The sequence below is a fragment of the Perognathus longimembris genome, chromosome 12, assembly GCF_023159225.1.
Source record: "Perognathus longimembris pacificus isolate PPM17 chromosome 12, ASM2315922v1, whole genome shotgun sequence".
Taxonomy (NCBI): Eukaryota; Metazoa; Chordata; class Mammalia; order Rodentia; family Heteromyidae; genus Perognathus; species Perognathus longimembris.
Window position 1 is genome coordinate 13,558,344 of NC_063172.1, and position 15,334 is coordinate 13,573,677.

At 50.5% G+C, this 15,334-nt stretch overlaps 1 protein-coding gene and 1 long non-coding RNA gene across 3 annotated transcripts in view; one reads left to right on the forward strand and one right to left on the reverse strand.

Moving 5' to 3' along the window:
* Window positions 1–8,761, reverse strand: part of Zhx2 (zinc fingers and homeoboxes 2) — a 124,511-nt gene extending 115,750 nt beyond the window's left edge. For both annotated transcript variants that reach the window (XM_048358996.1, XM_048358995.1), the window contains exon 1: window positions 8,583–8,761. The gene's annotated coding sequence lies outside the window, so the exon portion shown is untranslated. The remainder of the gene's footprint in view (window positions 1–8,582) is intronic.
* Window positions 8,762–9,222: 461 nt separating this feature from the next.
* Window positions 9,223–14,705, forward strand: LOC125360855. The gene is made up of 3 exons (XR_007212817.1): window positions 9,223–9,308; window positions 9,866–10,010; window positions 13,452–14,705. It is a non-coding gene; the product is annotated as an uncharacterized LOC125360855 (long non-coding RNA).
* Window positions 14,706–15,334: the final 629 nt, after the last annotated feature.

Here is a 15,334-nt window from a genome sequence, read left to right on the forward strand (position 1 = left end):
CATCATACGCCATACATACTATATGTGTAAGTAGGTATCTGTTGCTCACCTCAAGATAGCCAAAAAGTTGTTTTATTTTGACAGGGACTTTGGCAAACAAAACCTAGCAGTCCCGGGTGATCATGCGTCCCCAGGGAACCTGCCCTTGCCCAGGCCAGTCTCCCAATCAGCCACTTCCTGCTTCTGTAGCGGCTGCACACCATAGCTGAGCTTTATAAACCCCTCCAGTCTGGGATTCCAACAAGCTGAGGGGCAGCTCTGGCTCTGTCTTTCAAACTACCAGCTCAGAGAGGCTGCTCGACAAACCCCAGGCCTATGACGTGAAGGTATTTGCCACAGACTGTCAACTACAACACCTACAGAGGAAGAATCCTTTGGTCCCAGCCTTGCTGCTATCCACAACTCTGGCTATGGCTCTGTGCCAGTTCTGACCAGGATGGAGGGGCCACAGGTGCATGGAGGGTAGAGGCTGTCACTGCCTGGGTCTTATAAGCCTTAGGTGTGGTAAAGCCACAGCTAGCTTCAAGGACCCTTGGACACAGGACTCTCTATTGTGTGTGCTTCCTTATTTGTCAGACGAGGATGACAGAGACACGACATCTCTTAGGGCTGTCACAGGCAGACCCTTGTATGTTGTGAGTGCCGGGGGCACAACTACTTACCCTGATTATCAAAGACACTGATTTCTTACCCTTGCAGGTGCTCAGTGCAAAGAGGAATGGAAGAGTAGGGGGGAAGGACTACAATGACTGGCTGGCCAAGGAAGCGGAAAGGCCCGAGAGGGTGTCCAGAAGAGGAAAAACAACAGCAAACAACAAACCAATGCACTGCCACAGGGCCAGATAACCTTCAGTCATTTCTCATGCTTGTCTGGGCCTTGGTTTCTCCCAGCAGGAATAGGGGTTCTCTAAAATTTCTTCTAGGAGCAGTCCTGTTTGGCTCTTCGAAATGCACCACACCGCTAGTGGACCCATTCCCCGCTAAATGCCCTTCCGGTGATTCTTGAGATCATTAATATTCTGTACCACAAGACCCATCATTTTCTTTTCTAAGACTACCAAAGTCAGCCTCCGCCAATGCTCACTGTCAAGTACAGACTCTACCATTAAATCACGAAGACATGAAAGCAGGTTCTATGATGTGGCTGTGTGCAGAGCCCTGGCTCTTGGAAGCAATGTAGGGTCTTTGAGCTCTCTGGGGCTATTTGTCTCTGACAAAGGCTCCTTGCATGCTCACAATCAATGTGGTAACACAAAGATTCCCCCAGGAGAAAGGAGCGGTCAGTTCTACAGAGCAACCTCCCCCAGGAGCAAGTGCTTCAGCCCGCTCCGGACTGGAACACATTCCCTTCTGAGAAATGTATTGAGCAGAGGGCAGGTTGCTTGCCCAGCTTCTAGCTGATTCTCCTCCTAATTCCTCCGTTACCTGCTCTACCCACTCCCCTGCCAAGCAAAGGCAAACCCCACCCCTCTTCTCCCCGCAGATCATCCCTTATCATTCACAACTTGACTGTGCCATATGGTTCTGGCCCAGGCAGAAAGAACTGGTTTCTGAGTACGACAGAAAGCGAGAGTGTAAATGAAAATAATCTGTAAACACCATCCTCTACAGGCCTTGGAGATTCCCTGGGGTCTCTGTGTGCACCCAGGGGTTGGGCTGGGGAGGAAAGGCTGAGATGGTTTTGTCCTTAAAGCAATGGAGCCAAGTCTTGTATTTTAAGAACAGTGGGAATATAATATCAGCTCAAAGGAGTTTTCTGTGTGCTGTTTAACTAAATGGCTCTGCAGCTGGAGAAAGCCATGGGCAGGCGTGTTATGATTCAAAGGCTCCCAATTACAATGATCCTTCTTTATTGTATAAAAACAGCAACACAGCCATTCTCCACCCTCCTGATGCCTGCTCCCTCCGCCCCCATCCTTCATTGGCTGGCAAGCTTGTGAGGCATCCTGCAGGGAGCCCCCAAATCCTCCTCAGGTCCCTAAACTTTGCAGATTTTGGTGCACTGAGATTTTTCTCTCCAGGCTGTAAAGGAGAGGGTGCCGTGGCCCCTGGGGAATGCTCTCTCCCAGACCCTGGTGGAGGCTTGGGGGTTGTTTCTGCTGGAGGGCTGGGGTGGGGAGGCACTGTGGATAACAGGGACGGGTTGGTAATCTTCCTTGTTTTGACTGAACTCTCTCACAGGCGTACACATTACACAGATATGCATGCTGAACGTACCACACACCCCTGCAATGGAAAAGCAACCAGACAGTCCCAAGGCATGTCGAAATCATCTCGTCTCCCTACATCTCCTTCTGGGCTGGTGTGGAGCAGGTGACTTAGACACACTTTACAAAGCACTGGAACCAGCACGGCCCCAGGCTGCACTGACTTCTCAGGAACAAGCACTTCAACTTTCTGAGTTCTCTCTCTCTCTCTCTCTCTCTCTCTGGCTAAACTCAGGGCCTTGCACACTCACTTGCCTGATCTGTTGGTGCTCTACAACTTAAACCACCCCTTCATGGCTATTTCTGCCCAGGACTGGGTTTGAACTGTGATTCTCTCTGAGATGACAGCCCCTGGTGCCTGGCAGTTGCCTCTCTTTTAAAGATGGCATTGCATGCCATTGCATTCCCAGGCTCAGATCAAATGACACAAGGAAGGTATTCATCTGATGCTCAACTTTCAGGAGCCTCTGACATTCTCAAGATGACAAACTTTGTGTGTCTGTGGTGTTTCTGGCTGTGTGGGGACCTCTGTATTTGTTCAGCTTCTCTAGCCAGAGTGGACTAGGCTGGGGCAGGAGAGATGGCTTGTCGACGCAAATGCCAGGCCCACGGAGGCGCGTTTTTCTTCCATCTTTCTGCACAGCTGATAGATGCATGCGTTCATGGCTGCCTGCTCTTCCACTAAGAATTCTGGGGCCTCTCCTTTCTCTGCAGATGTTTTGGAACTCGTAGCTGCAGCTGCAGGCATCCAACCAAGTCAAGGAGAAGCACTCATCCAGGACTTCCTATTCATAATGCCCACCCCGCCCCCCCCCCCCCCCCCCCCCCCGGCAGCTTCTTCTGTCTCCCACAAGTGGTCCCTGGGACCCCAGCAGAGAGGACTCAGGACATGAAAGGGGCTGATTCCAAGTGACCAGTCAGAGGCCCCAGGGACAAACAAATCAGTTCCTCACCGGAACAGGAAATGTTCCCAGGACTTTATTGTTGTTGTTTTTTTCCCCCTAGTAAGATAAAGCCAAGCACAGGTTAATCTTACATTCTTCTATCTTGAACCAAGCCTGGGCACCCCCCAAAATAGACCACAATCCTCCTGCTCCAAAGTGAAACGCTGGCCACACGCTCTAAATTCTATTTCCATGGATCAATAGCACGCAGATTTCTCTCACTGCAAATTCTGTTAGGTGTTAGAATACAATCGCAGTGAAACACTGCACAACAAGATTTACTTAATCTCCATACGTGTTCTTGTATTAGGAAGTAGAGGGAGGAGAAGGAGGAAGAAGAGGTGCAAATTGTGGCTTCTTATCAGAGGTAAAGAGAGAGAGAGAGAGTTCTCAACAAGAAAATTAGCCCTGGCCCTGTTCTTTTCTCTTCTGTGTGAAAGCTTGAGTGGACTCTGATCTACTGTCATCAGCACTTATTTTTTTCCTTGGGGTATAACACACACACATGCACGCACACACGCCCCATTGCCAATCAACCCCTCTCCAATACATACAAACAGGAAACAGATTGTGGGTGGACGTTCTTAAAATCACAACCTGTTCAATGCATGGTGAGGGCCTGAAAGAAAAGCTGGGGAAGGGAAACAGGCAGAATTTGTTTTTCAGTTGAAAATGAAACTGCTTTGTCAATGCTACAAAAATGCCCATCTGACTGCGTATCAAAAGGTCACGCGCACTGCCAATTCTCCTTCCAGCCCTGGGCAGCCTAGATATGAGCAGGACATCCCAGAACCTGAACTCTCACTGGGCCCTCTGGGAGGTAGATTCCTGCCTGAACAGTTGCTCAGACGCACCACAAAGTGTGTGCAAGAGGAATGGAGGAATGCCAATGAGATGGGGACACTCGGGGTCCCAGATGGATGATAAAATCCACACATATTAATTATTCTACACCTCAAAGACCTAACGGAATCAGATCCCACAGGTGATGGCAGGGAGGATAAGTGATTCACTGAGCACAATCTCTGTGTCAGGTGCTGTGCTAGACCCCCCTTTAAAAAAAACAAATTTCTTTATATCCTTCACAGCAAACCCCAGGGAAGTTGTACAATGATCTCTGTCTTACAGCAGAAGAAAGTGAGACCCAGAGAGGCAAGTTCATAGCCCAAAGTCATAAAGCTAACAACAATGGATCCAAGAGAAGCAGAGATGCTGGTCTTCGCTGGAGCCCAGTGAGGAAGCCAGTGAACGGCAGGCCTCTGGGCCCTCTGATGCCATCCTTTGGATTCGAAGCAAAGGACTAAGTTCATGACCAAAGAGATTTCAAGGGAGTGGTGGAGCTGTGGTGAAGGCATGGAATCCCAAAACCCAGGGCAAAGACAAATGAAACGATTAGGGGGTAGACGGAATCCTAGCAAGCCCTTTCAGCCCACTGAGGTTCTGAGAAAGAAGAGCTGATTGCTTTGTAGTGATGGCTGGCAAGCGTCGGGTTAATTTTTGGTACTTATTGGCAAGATCTCAGAGACAATCACACCACCACCCTTCTACTTCTTTCTTGCCTGAAATCTTCTTTCTGTGTCAAGGCATAACTGGTTCTTGGTCTTAAACTCCCCATCATGTATTTTAGGTCAAATAACCAAGGGGGCTTATTTGCACAAAATACACAGTTGTCAAATCTGAATCTTACCCTGCTAAAATAAAAAGTGTGCCATTCCCTCCTCAGAAGCCTGCCATCGTTCCTTAGTGCCTACAGATAAAAATCCAACCACCTCCACACCCACAGCAAGTCTGGCCTCATCTCTTTATGCATTCCTCTCCACCTCCCTCGGAAGCAGCCCGGGAGAGTACCAGGAGAATTCGCATCTCAGTAAGCACACACTCTACCTACAAAGCAACTGCCGGTCCTCCATTCACCTTGTCTGCTTTACAAGCTGACCCTTAGCTTCTTCACTGCAGCAGTGTACCTAAAAGAAAATTCCTGATCATCCTGCCGTTTTCATGGCTATGTGGCACAGCTCTAGCAGATGAAGTTCCTGGGAGAAATGGTCCTTCCCAAATTTAACAGGAAGACTGTTAAGTGCAAGAGCTCTTTGCATCCCTTCCCTTTCCTTTCCTTCCTTCCTTCCTTCCTTCCTTCCTTCCTTCTTCCCTCCCTCCCTCCCTCCCTCCCTCTCTCTCTCTCTCTTTCTTTCTTTCTCCTTCCCTTCCTTCTTTCCCTCTTTTCTTGGAAAGCAGACCTGAAGATATAGCAGCCACCTTTCCTACCAGAAGTTGATTAGCCTCGGGCTAAAGACTTCTATCCTAAGGATGGCAAAGTGGAGAGGCATCACGTAGGTCCCAGTGGTATGGCTGATGGGTTGTGTGACACAAATAAGTCCCTACCTGGTTAAGTCTCAGTGGTTAGGATTTCTGTTGCTAGCAGCCGAATGCAGTGATGGCCAATACACCTTCAGACATTGTTTCTCCTCATTCAAGGGACCAGCTCAGATTCTACCTTCCATAAGACCCTCCTCCCTGTGTTGCCATAGCAGTTATTTCCCTCACTTGTAGCATCTGTTTAGTCCTACTTGATTTGGCCTACTGAATGCTCTCTGCTGTGGCGCTTGGACTCCTAGAGTAGGGGTTATCTATTCCACCAGCGACTCTTAAGCCTGGGCAAGTGTGTGACAAGGAGGCCTGTTGGTCTGTCTGTTGTCCCTGTGAGTTTTCTGGAGGCTGGTGCTCTTCTTAGAAGCCCTTGGGTCTTAGGCAAGGCCTCTTACCTCACTGTGCACACTTCCTTATCCATACAAGAAGAGAATGAGAACGACTTCCATCACAGCAGTGGGCAAAACAAAATACTTTAATCACGAGCATTTAGGATAGTGCTGTCATATAAAAGTGCCTAATGATTATGAGCTCTTATTAGTCTAACGAACATTACAGTCCTGAGTGGATAAATAAATCAAGACCATGTAGTTGCTAAATAAATGAATAAAGAAATAAAATGCAGATGAATTTGTGAGTTGAGACTCAGTGGCTGCTCCCTTTCCTGCCTGTATTTACATCTTGGGAATATACCTTCTTTTCAGGGCCAACAAACAGCAGTATCATTTCAGGTTGGTTTATTTTTTCCCCCCATTAAAGGAGGATTAGCCAGCTTCCCCTAAAACCTTGGCTTCCTGAATTTTCCCCTTAAATGCTGTAGTCTCTGGATCCTTAGCTGACATCAAACCTAGCTGGCCAGCAGGGTCCAAGGTCACAGGAGAACAATCCAGGAGACAAGAGTTTAAATAGCAAAGATATTTTCACACATCACACACAGTTACAGTTAGTTTGCGTCTACCGTTCCCTACCTCTGGCTTGAAGAGATGTGTGTACAGCTTTATGTAACTTTCCCTTTAAACTTAAATGAAACCTTTATGTTAGTCCCATTCAACCACTTGACAGCTCCATTAATCTATTTTTACTATTAAACATGCCATTTTACAAGATATTTATTCCACTTGGTCGTCATCCAAATGCTTTTTGACATGACTGCCCTGGGACTGAACTGCTTAAACTCTCCATTCTCATAAATAGAAAATCACCTTTTGACTCGCCTTGAAGAGGCTCTCAGCATCTCACCCCCTTCGCTTCTGCCCGCATTAATCTCTGCTCTCCAGAAAGGAGTGGGAGTGTGTGTGTGTGTGTGTGTGTGTGTGTGTGTGTGTGGTGTTTTAAGAGAGTCATTGTGGGAGGTCTGAACAGCCTCTGGGGTTGGTGGGGAGGGTATCCTTGTCCCCCCACACCCCCAAACCTGTTCAACAGGGCCTATCTCAGATCCCAGAAGTTAACTTCTAGGGAGAAATGGATTTCCAGAGAGCAGGTAGGGGGAAGTAGGGGGGGGGGAGGAGGGGGGCTGAAAAAGTGAATGCCCACGGGGATGCCACTCGTGGAAGGTGGAGGGTGTCCAGTTCATGTCCTTACTCCCCAACTCTCTCCTCCACGCCCCAGGCAAACAAAAGGCCACCCGGGAACAGTGGAAGGGAGAGACCCCCCCCCCCCCCCCACTGGCTTTGAAGCCATCAATCAGGTGGAAGGCAGAGCAAATCACAACTTGGCATTCCCGTCAAGTCCTCCCCCCATCCCCTTCCACTCTCAGCCTGACACCCCCCCCCCCCGCCTCCGCCTCCGCCTCCCCAAGCTCGGCACAGCCAGGCGGCCGCAGGGACCGTCCTGTGATGCTCGCTGCTCTCCAACTTTCCGCTCCTCTCGGTCGTGCGTCCTCGCAGCCTCCGGCGAAGCGGGCGTGTGTGGGGGGAGGGCAAGTTTGCAAAGCCGAGGATCCCGAGTCCTGCCTGGGGAAGCCACAAAGCAGCCGAGACGCCCACAAAGATTAACCTCTTGTGGGGTCCGCTGGCAAGCCAAGCACCGGCGGCCGTGCGGGGGGCGGCGGCGGCGGGGGGGGGGCGAAGCTCCAGGGGCGCAGGCGGACACGCGCCGTGGGCGACGCGGAGCGCGGGCCGGGGGTGAGGTGAGGATGGTGGGGTGTGTGTGTGTGAGGACGAGTCCCCTCGTCCTCGTCGCGCACCTGAGCGGGGCGTGGGGACAGCGCCCCTCTCCGGCCCTTGCCCGCGCCCGGGAAGCGATCGGCCGCCCCGCACCGCGCGCCCGCCCGCCCGCCGCCCGCAGCCACCGGAGCGCCGGGAGGAGCGGCCGCCCCGGCCCCGCCGGCGTCACGCTTCCTGCCACCCGGTTACGGCGAATCGTCACCGGGAGACGAGGCGAGCGCGGGGAGGCGGCGGCGGCGCAGCCCGCACCCCCCACCCCCCCCTCCCCACCACAAGCCCCGGCCGGCCCCAGCGCGCGGAGCCGGGGCCGCGTCCCGGCCGAGTCCCCGCGGGACCTGCCCCGCGCGCACAAAGCGCCGCGGCGGGGCCGGGAAGGCAGGGGAGGCGGCCACGAAATAAATAAATAAAAACAGAGTCGGGTCTACGTAACGCCCTGTCGAAAGCGGACGCCATATTTTTTTGTGGCTTATGTCGACATAGGGAAACGTAGACATGTTTTTCCTCCTCCTCCTCCTCGCTCTGCCTCCCGTTTATCCAAACTTGTAATCAAAACTCTTGTTTTTTTCTTTCTTTTTTTTTCCTGGTAATAAACCTGCGTCCTCCCCCGGTGTCTGCTGGTTTCCTCCCGCCGCTGGCTGCACGAGCCTGCCCCCCCCCCCCACTTTCCGCGCGCCCCCCACCCCACCCCCCTCTCCAATCGCGAACCCCGCCAAGTCCCATTAACAACACATTTTCGGGAACCGCGGCGGCGGCGGCGGCGGCGGTGGGAAAGTTGGGCTTGGAGTAGCCGGAGCCCGGCGTGCGGGGGGTGTGGGGTGGAGGTGGAGGGGGGGGGGGAAGGAATCGGGGTTGGCGGCGCCGGGTGTCGGGGTGCTCCGCGCCGGGGCGAAGTTTCTTACCTGCGCCGGGCTTGGGAACGGCGGGGACCCGGGCTTGGGAGCGCGGAGACGAGGCGCGGTTGTTCCAAAATGGAACTCTGCTGGCTCCCCCCACCCACTCCCCACTCCCCGACTCGGGCGCAGTGGGAAAGAGGTGGGGGGGGGGTGGGAAGCCAGTCTGCCAGACAGACAGACAGACAGACAGAAAAAAAAAAAAATAAAAGCCCCCGTACGGATAATGGTGGCCACAAAAAAATTTTAAGAGGAAAAAAAAAACAAAAAACGAAAAAAAAAAGGGGAGGAAAAAAAAAAAAAGAGCCTCGATCAGTGGGGAATCTACGCCAAAACTCACATGATCTGTAACGTCAGCATGCGTATTTGCATACGATACCACCAGCCCGAGCTGCCACCCGGGCTCCGGGCTGCGCGCAAAGTTACAAAGTCAGAGCCGGCCCCCTCCGGGGCCGCCCGCGCCGAGGTGTCAGCCGCGGGCGGCCGCCGGGCGGCCCCGAAACGCTCCGGTTACCTGGCCCAAGTGGAGGGGGGCTGCGGGGGGGGGGCGGTTATTCAATGAACTTCAAAGTCTGAGTCCAGTAACGGACTCGGTGGAATTTGTGCGTGGAGGAGGAGGAGGAGGAGGAGGAGGAGGAGAAGGAGGAGGAGGAGGAGGAGGAGGCGCCAGCGACATCATTGAATATTAAGCAGGACCCGGGCCGAGCGAGGCGACCGCGACCACAACCCCTACCGGTGCAATTCCCATTTTTTTTTTTCTTTAGGAAAAGTTCAAGGTGTCACTGATGAGCTCCAACAAACTGTTGATCCTCGGCACGTGGAGTGGCGCACCGTGGGATCGCGGGGGGCGCTCTGGGTGAACCCCGTGCCCGCCGGTACCCCGGAACCCCGAGACCCTCTCCTAGCGTTCGCTGGTGGGGTGGGGGGGGGGTGGGGAGGAGGGGGCTGAGCGCAGGGGGTGGAGTGGGGCCAACCCCGAGTCTCCCCCCTACCCCCCCCACCCCCGGGGCGCAACCTGCGCGTCTCCGCCTCGCCTTCCGGCTCGGGAAAATCCTAACAAAATTGAAAACTTTTTTGTTTTTTTTTAAAGTGAGACACATTTGAGGTGGGGGGCGGGGCGGGGTAGGGGAGGGCAGGGACCCCCCCTCCCCCTGACATAACGATCTGAAGTCCCGACCCTGGTGGCGGTGCGGTTCTGAGGTTGCGGGCTCGCGCCCGGTCTTCGGAGGCTGGTGAAAGAGATTCAAACTTTTTTTCTTTTCTTTTCTTTTTTTTTCCTCCTCTCTCTTTAGAGCCAATAAACAAACAGACGCCCCGGGAGCGGACTTCAACTTGTCTCGCCCGCCTTTCGCTGGGATTCGGAAGGCTCCGAGACCCGGCACACCCTCGGAAGCGCGGCGGCTCCTTCTCGGAATTGGGGCTCCGGCGATCGGGGCGGTAAGGGGCCCGCTAACCAGTGCCCTCACCTTCCCCCCCCCTCCCCGCGCCCCCCAACGCCTTACCTACAGCCCAGCGGGCATCTCGCTGCCCTTCCTCGCAGCCTGGCCACCTAGGAACTCGTGTCCTGGCCTGAGCGCTCTGGGCAACAGCCCTGGGGACTCGGGATCTGGCGGGGGTGGGGTGTGTGTGTGTGGGGGGACCTTTGGGAACCTCGTGTAGCAACCTGCCCCGCGCGGCGCATTCCTGCCGGCGCGGACTCCGTTTCCGCCCCGCCGCGGGCCTGGGCGCTGCGGAATCTCCGGGGTGTGTGCGCGGGGTCGGGGGGGGGGCGAGGGTGCCAGGCGCAGAAGCCGGGGGGCGAGCGGGCCGGGGGGGGGTGCTGCCGCCCCGGGGGTGGGGTCCCGTTTTGATCCCCTGGGCTCGGAGAGGACACAAAAAGGTGTGGGGGGGGGGGCGGGCTTTGGGACTGGGAGTCTGCGGGTGCCCGTCCGCCCGCCCTGCGGATTGGCAAGCGCGGCTGGGGCCTGGGCGGCCCGATCTGCTCCGGGGAATTAGCGCGAACTCTAGCGGCGGCTGGCGGCTCGGCTCCGGGGGCGAGGACGGCAACAGGTGGCGGTGTGCGCCGGTGGCTGGCGGCGGGGATCTGGGTTGGGGCGGGCCGCTGGGATTGGGTGCTGGCGCGTGGCCAGCAGGCCGGGGACTTTTTTCTTTCTAAAAAATTTCCCTTCCTCGTCTGGACAGAAGGAAGTGGCTACAAGGTCTGTCTGTCTTTCTTCTTTTCTAAAGGCCTTCCATTTCTCTTTGATGTCTCTCTCTCTCTCTCTCTCTCTCTCTCTCTCTCTCTCTCTCTCGTCTGTCTGTCCGTCTGTCTGTCCGTCTGTCTGTCTGTCCTGGGGTTTGAACTCCGGGTTTGGTCTCTCAAGGCCTGGCATTCTATGTCCTGAGCCACAGCTCCACTTCCAGTTTTTGGGGTAGTTAATGGAGATGACAGTCTTGACTCTCAGGCTGGCTTCCAACCTCCATCCTCGGATCTCAGCCTCCTGAGTAGCTAGGATTGCAGGCTTGAACCACTAGCACCTGGCTATTATTTTTATATATGTATATATATATATACATACAAACAATATATATGTATACATACATGCACACATATACATATGTATATACATGGACATATATGTATATATTTTTAACAATTAAGATAGCCAGCAAACGTTTTGTACTAATCCCCTGTCGATTGTGTTATTGCTGATGTAGGGTCTGTTTGCCTTTTCCCAGCCCAGCAAACAAGGGTTTGGCCTGGCAGAGGCCTTTTGTCACTATGCAAATCTGCTCAGTTCTTAACCAGAATCTGTTAAGACCTCTTGATGACTGTGATACAGATCATGCAGGCTTCTTTCTCAGACTTAAAAAAAGAAATCCTCACAAAGGGCTTTCAATTTAACATGTCAATTTGTGAGGACAGTGCAGGTTGATCAATGTCACTCCTCCCGTCATTCAGACTCTTTAAGTATCCTGTTAGCTAAATGCTTTATTTTCTCACCTTGGACTTCAGAATTTAGGGATGTGGGCTCTCCCCACCCCGTCTAGGGGAAAACGAGTTAAAGGAAGAGAAAACAATCCCAACTCAACATTTTCACTTGGTTTGTACTGTTATGCCCTTCAGGCCTTTCCTCCCCACCTTTGTAAAATAGGTTCACTTTTCAGTCTGTTTCCATGGAAATTGCCCAAACCTTAAGGAAGCTATTCTATTTTGAGGCTGCATCTCCTTTGATGATCCATTACTGTGAGAGTTTTCAATAATGCAAACTTTCCTTGTGTCTACCTCATTGCCACGTGCTTCTGACTGAGTACAGATTATATGCAGCAAGAGCAGGGCCAGGATGAGTGAGGTAATCTGTGGCCCTCTGGAACATTCTACTGACTTGCTGTATCTTCAGGACACTTGGATTTTCATGGACAGTGGACACTGAAGTATCTTTAAATGGTCCAGAGTTTAACCTAGACTGAACTTTCACCATAAACAACAACAACAACAGCGAAAGAGCAAGGCATTGATTCACGTCTATAATTCTAGCTACTCAGAAGACTGAGATCTGAGAATTGTGGTTCAAAGCCAGCCCAGGCAGAAAAGTCATGAAACTCCAATCAACCAGCAAAAAGCTAGAGTGGGGGGCTGGGGATATAGCCTAGTGGCAAGAGTGCCTGCCTCGGATACAGGAGGCCCTAGGTTCGATTCCCCAGCACCACATATACAGAAAATGGCCAGAAGCGGCGCTGTGGCTCAAGTGGCAGAGTGCTAGCCTTGAGCGGGAAGAAGCCAGGGACAGTGCTCAGGCCCTGAGTCCAAGCCCCAGGACTGGCCAAAAAAAAAAAAAAAAAAAGCTAGAGTGGAAGTATGGTTCAAGTAGTAGAGTGGCAGCTTGAGTAGAAAAATCTAACTGCATGAGGCCTTGAGTTCAAGTCTCAGCATTAACAACAGAACAAAGAACAAAAACTGAAAATAGTAACGAATAATCAAGGGCAACTTTTGCATTAAATTGCATTAAATTCTTAGTTTATATGGAGGCATGCAGGTAGACTCTTACCAGACCAGTATCCAAGAGCTTCATAATCAATATTATATGGGTAATGTTTTATTCAGCCCCTTGTGTGTATAATTGAGTTGCTATAAAGCCCTAACTAACTGTACAACTCACGGGGGGGGGGGGGGGAGAGGGGAAGGGGGGAATGAGAGAGGAGGTAACAAATTGAACAAGAAATGTACTCACTGCCTTATATATGAAACTGTAACCCCTCTGGACATTACTTTGACAATAAAGGAAAAAAATATATTAAAAAAAGAAAAAAATGTTTTGTCACAGTTTCCCTTATGAAAGACTCTAAAATGTTTTTATTTATGCGATTATACATATATACACATGGATATATATGTGTATATATGTGTATATACACATGGATATGTGTATATATGTACATTTAGCACATTTGGAATTACCTTTAAATGGTTTCATTAGCATGTACTAACTGTACAAGGCTTCTTGTGACTTTTTTTTTCATTAGTGTGGAGCTTGAACTCAGGGCCTGGGTTTTATCTCTGAGCTCTTTTGTTCAAGGCGAGTACTCTACCACTTTGAGCCATTGCACCACTTCTGGGTTTTGAGTGGTTAATTAGGGATAAGAGTCTCACCGGGACTTTTCTGCACGGGCTAGCTTAGAACCAGATCTTCAGATCTCAGTCTCCAGAGTAGCTAAGGATTACAGGTGTGAGTCAATGGTGCCTGGCTCTTGTGACATTTTAATACATGTATATATATATATATATATATATATATATAATGCACTTTGATCCTATATACCCTTTCCATTCTCTCTGTTCCCTATGGCCCCCTTTCTCTTCTCTAATACTCATCCTTCTATTTTATTTTTTTAATCTAGGACCCATATAAGAGAAAACATGCAATATTTGTCCTTTTGAATCTGGCTTGTTTCTCACAACAGCTCCAGTTCCACCCATTTTCCTGCAAGACAAAGAATAAAAGAACAAAAGAAATAAAGAAAGAAAACAAGAATTGGTAAACACTTTCTGTTGGGCATCAGAACAATGATTTCAATAGATCACTTGTAGCCTTTGGAAAACTCAACTATACCTGAGAAAGAATAAGAATGAAAAGGGCAAGTCACATTTCAGTACTCCTATAAAAACATTTTTTACTTTGAGGACTCCCTGAAATGATCTCTGACTGGATGTCTAGACTCCCTGAACTACGCCTGAAGAACTGCTGTCAAGTTATAGGACTAGTTTGTGTTTTATACACGAGGAGGCTCACAGAAGTATAGTAACTTGCTCAAAACAAATGGAGGTGAGTGGTTCATGAGGGGTCAGAGACAGAGTCCTTAGCCACTTCACAACCCCGCCATTCTGCTAACTGACTGAGCTCCACCTTCAGTTTAGCTCAGCCCCAGTGCTTCCCCAGATGACTTTTATTAGCAGCAACTGTTTGTAGGCTGTCAGGGTTCCAGGCACTGCAACGGATCTTCCTGTGCATTATCTTATCCAGTCCTTAGAACCATTCGCCCACCTCTATAATTTCCCCTTGTTTTATAGATAGAGGTTAAGAAACTTCTCTAAAGTGACATAGCCAAGAGCAGCCAGAAGCAGAACCGAGACACCAAACTTGGATGCATTCAGAAATCAAGACACAGATGATTGTGGTTCTTTCTAGATTCCTAGAAGAGAAAACAGCATCTTCCACTCCACCATTTGATGAGAACCAGGCCTGGTTGCGAAGTATTGACAATTTTGAAGTGACTGGAGGAGGCAAAATAAAAGTCACTGTCTTATTTCCTGAGAATCTCCTAATCTGAAGATACTGGTTTATAAACCCAGAGCAAACCCAGGGGGAGAGGAGAGCAGCAAAGATTTGGAATTGAGATGTGAATTATAGGGTCACCTCTTGCATGTGAGTGCTGGGTAAATAATTCTTAAATGAATGAAAACAAGCTGTGAGGAAGTTAAGGAAACGATTTTCAGCAATTGAACTTGGTACCGATGATAATTTTGGTATATATTCCTTGATGTATCACAGTTATATATTTTTTCACAATATAGCCCCCCCCCCCATACTGGGGCTTAAACTTGTGGCCCCATGCTCTCATTTGGCTTTTTTACTCAAAGAAGACACTCTGTCACTTGAGTCACAGTTCTACTTCCGTCTTTTTGCTGGTTAATTGGAAATAAGTGTCACAGATTTGTCTGCTTGGACTGGCTTCAAACTGCAGTCCTTGGATCTCAGCCTCCTGAGTGGCTCTGATTATAGATGTGAGCCACCAGGGCCTGGCCATGTTAAAACTCCTGAGAGATAGAAACGATTGACCGTCTACTCATCTGTAGCTGTAACATGGAGTAGCTCCCACCTGATGTTACTTATAATAAACGGAGGTACAGAATGACCTTCTAGAACTCTCAGATTGTTTTACTGAATGCTTGCAAGATAGAAAAAAAACGTAAATAGATGCTATTTCCTTCTACCTCTGCAGCTCCCTCCCCAGTGGGTTGATAATGAATATAAAATATCTTGTGCCCTGAGATGAAATCCAACGCATTGATAGAACTGGAGCTGGGATTTACTGTTTCCAACCAGAGAGCAAGAGCTTGACTTAGCAGCAATTTGCAAAACTAAAACTATGCTGGGTTGGGGGAGGCGGGGTGGGGAAGCGAGCTTATGCATTTGATTTCACAAGCTGGCCTGATGCTTGAATCAACTCTGTTAGGAAAGCAGAGCTGGTACCATTATCTCCATTTCACATTGAAGCCTATG